Below are 4,402 nucleotides of genomic sequence, written 5' to 3' on the forward strand. Positions count from 1 at the left end.
TTTTAGTTGTGGGTCCTTCTAGCTGTGGTGTGTGGGACGCCACCTCAGCATGGCCTGATGAGAGGTGCCATGTCCGCGCCTAGAATCTGAACCATCAAAACCCTAGGCCGCCGAAGTGGAGAGTGCGAACTTAACCACTCAGCCGTGCGGCCAGCCCCATATAGTTGTATATTCTAGTTGTGCTATGTAGGATGCCGCCTCAGCATGGCTTGATGAGTGGCGCCATGTCCACACCCAGGATCAGAACCAGCAAAACCCCAGGTCACCAAAGTGGAGCTTGTGAACTTAACCACTCAGCCACGGGGCTGGCCCCTAGCACTTGTTTCTAAACTATGTTGGTCTCTAGTTCTTTTAGGTTCTTAACTATTATGCTGCATTGTGTCCCATCGGATACAGACCTAATAGTATGGCTGAAATAATGTCAGCCTCCACCAGTCAGGCCCTGTCTCCCCTGGGCAGCACCAGAAGTACAATATCAAATGCCAACTGTTTTTCCTTTTCTAACCTCAAATACGTCCCTCTGCCCCTAGTGCCCCCTACTGGCACTCTGGCATCAGAGATCTGAAATGCAACTTCCCCTTTAAACCTATCTTTTCATCATACTTTCTGCTGAATGACCTCACCAGCTCCTTCATTCATTGATTATTCATTCAACAAGCATTGATTAAATGCCTCCTATACCAGGCACTGTGCTAGGCACCAAGCAAAACAGAATAGGACAGACAAGATCTCTTCTGTAGAGTTTTCAGTGGAGGAAACAGAAAATTAAGATGTAAATAAATAAATAAATATATATATATATAATTTGGGGGGGGGCAGGGAAAGATTTGCCTTGAGCTAAATCTGTTGCCAATCTTCCTCCTTTTTTTTCCCCTTCACCAAAGCCCCAGTGCGTGGTCGTATATTCTAGTTATAAGTTGTTCTTGTTCTTCTATGTGAGCCACCACCACAGCATGGCAACTGACAGATGGTGGTGTCATTCTGTGATGAGGAAGCAAATTCAGGCCACCGAAGCAGTGAGTGCCAAACTTTAACCCACTAGGCAATCAGGACTGGCTCAATAAATATATGTTTTTAAGTTTCGAACTTGATAAGTGCTATTGAGGAATTGGTACTGAGATAGAGAATAGCAAGCAGGGACCTCATTTGGATAGGATAGTCAGGACAGGAGGTGACATTTAAGCTGTGATGTAAAGGATGAGAAAGCTAGCTATGCAAAGAGAGACGATGAGGAGAAGAAGGGCTCTGGACAAAGGGAACAGCACCTACAAAGGCCCAGAGGCAGAAAAGAGAGCTTGCTGTGGTGAGCAAGGCAGAATGCAGCAGATGAGATTGGAGAGAAAGAGGGGGCAGGAGCAGCAAGAGCCTTATAAGGCATTATAAGGAGTTTATAGGCTTTGGGAAACAGTTGAAGAATTGTAAATAGGCAAGTAATTTGATCAAATTCATACTTTAAGATGAATAAATTAAAAACAGTCCAACAGCTGTGAGGATAATTGATTGGCAGGGAAAGAATGGAGCTCTTGCAGTACCCTAGGCCAGTAATAATTGTGGCCTGCAGCAAGGTGGTTGTAGTGGAGATAGAGAGAAGGAGACTCACTAATCCAAATTAAAACTTTGGACTGTGATATCTTCTTTACTTTTGCTACCAACATGCAATCAATCATGAAATCTTTTTTTTTTTTTTTAGGAAGATTAGCCCCTGAGCTAACTGCTGCCAATCCTCCTCTTTTTGCTGAAGAAGACTGGCCCTGAGCTAACATCAGTGCCCATCTTCCTCTACTTTATATGTGGGACGCCTACCACAGCATGGCATCCCAAGCAGTGCCATATCCACACCCGGGATCCAAACCGGTGAAGCCCAGGCCTCCGAGAAGCAGAACGTGCACACTTAACTGCTGTGCCACTGGGCTGGCCCCAACTATCATGAAATCTTAAGGTTCCAACCTTTACTTACGCTGTCTCACACAGGACTCCCACTACCCAAGCCAGGCCCGTGTTATCTCTCCCCTGCACGATTGTAGCAGTCTCTTCACTGATCTCAGCTTTCAGTCTTGATTTGTTCCAATCCTTCCACACACTGCTGCCCCAACAAACTTTCAAAAACACAACTCTCACCATGTTCCTGTTCTGCTCAAAACCCCCTACAGGCTCTACAGCTTGAGAGTCAAGCTCCCTGATAGTCCAGCCCAAATCTATCCAGTCAAACCCTAACTGCTGCTTTTCCCATCTCTATTCCTTTTTGCATGTTATTCTCTTGTGATGATATATTACTCCTTCTGTATATTAATGTCCATTTTACATATGCAGGAACTGAAACTTCAAGTGGCCAGTAATGTTGTAACTATAGCTAGAGGTTGTACTCTTAACAATTATACTTTATTAAAAAGGCAACCATTAAAATTCACAATTTAAAACAATACTTAATTACATGGGAAAAATGCCCATAATAAATAACTTTTTAATTTTAAATATTTTACAAAACTGTGTATAGTATGATTATAATCTTATAAAACTGGTTATATATGTGAGGTGTGGCTGGAGGTGATTTTTGTTTCCATCACATTTTTCTGGATTTCCCAAACTTTTTACAATTACTATGTATTACTTTTATAACAACAATTATCAAAAAGATTGGGGGAAATATCCTCTGTGTCCTTTAAGGCTCTCCTCAAACGCTGGTGTCTCCTGCCTGTCCCCTGCCTCACTTTGTACTTTGTTATCCTTTCTCTCTTCCTCCCTTCTTGTATAGTTGGTTGTGACCTAACACATCTCCCTGCCAAACCAAAAGGTCCTCGAGGGCAGAGACTATGTCTTGCTTTTTGTCACATTCCTAGTTGTTTCACAATTTGTTGCTGAAGCCAGCAGGAATCATAATTTAGATTTTTTAAAAGGCTGACTAAAATGCCAGGGATCTCAGGAAAGAAAGACTGTACAGGACAAGAGCTGTAATGTAATCTTGAGGAGCCCAGTGAGGTGCCTCGGGGCACTTAAAAGTGTTTATTAAACCAAACTGAATGCAAGACTAGGTGAGTAGAATGGAGAGTAGAGGGGAACCCAGACTGGAACAACAGGCTCCTCCAACTCAGACCAATGGACTCTAGGGAAATTTTTCAACTCCTTAAGTGCAAGAATGTACCTAGGAATCCTTCATGTTATGAAGGAATCACTTGCTTATATGTTTTGAGCACCTATGGTATGCCAAGCACTGAAAATGGGTTCAAGAGGGGGGAAAGGCAAATATGTTTCTTGACTTCAGGAAGCTTATAGAATGTCTGTTGGGGGACTATAGATAAATAATCATACATATTTAATTATACAATTATAAGCAAGATAATTTCAGTGGTAAGGCAAATTGTACGGTTGCTGGGGAAACCTGTTATAGGGGGCTTAACCAAGTCTGGGAGGCTTTGATAAGAAAGGGCTATCTCTTAAAAAAAAAAAAAAAAAAAAAGGCCCTGTGGCCGAGTCGTTAAGTTCGCGCACTCCGCTGCAGGCGGCCCAGTGTTTCGTCAGTTCGAATCCTGGGCGCGGACATGGCACTGCTCGTCAAACCACGCTGAGGCAGTGTCCCACATGCCACAACTAGAAGGACCCACAATGAAGAATATACAACCATGTACTGGGGGGCTTTGGGGAGAAAATGGAAAAAAATAAAATCTTTAAAAAAAAAAAAAAAAGAAAGGGCTATCTGTGCTGAGACCTGAAGAGAGTGTAGGAGTTAACCTTGGTGGAGAGGAGTGATCTGGAAAAAGGGTCCTGGCAGAAGGAATGGCAAGTGCAAAGGGAGGACACATGGAGTGAGGCATTTCCTGAGGCTGGAAATGTTTTATAACAACGTTGGAGATCCATATCCAACCACATGAGGAGATCCAGCAGAGCCCGTTACAGGCTTTGCTGGGAATCCATCAAATAATGTCTCCTTCAGTCCCCAGACAGCTCCTTGTTCTGTCCCCATCACCTAGAATCCTAGGCTACAGAGCAATTTCGGAAGCACTGTCATCACACTTCCATTCAAGGCACCCAAGTATTCCCATTTAAACACATTTAAGGAAGGTAACGATAATCTATTAGCAACGCAAAGCGGAGTCAAGACAGACTTGTTTAAAGCTCAATACCCAGCATCCAACACATTATCTGGCACATAGTTACATTTTGTAAATTACTTGTGAATTCAAGAAACAGTGTACTTAAAAAACGTATTTTTAAAAAACGGATATGCCGGATACTTCGCCAGGCTAGGGACTGGTGTTCTCTTCTCTGTCTAGGCGTGCGAGCCCCTTAAAGCCCCTTTGGGCGGGTGTGGGGAGGCGGGCCCGGCGGGCCGGCGGGCAGGGGCGCTCAGCCGGGGGATTGGCAGCGGAACTGCCGGGAGGCGGAACTGCGGCCGCCCGGCGCTGCG

The sequence above is a fragment of the Equus quagga genome, chromosome 7 (genome assembly GCF_021613505.1).
Source record: "Equus quagga isolate Etosha38 chromosome 7, UCLA_HA_Equagga_1.0, whole genome shotgun sequence".
NCBI classification, from domain to species: Eukaryota; Metazoa; Chordata; class Mammalia; order Perissodactyla; family Equidae; genus Equus; species Equus quagga.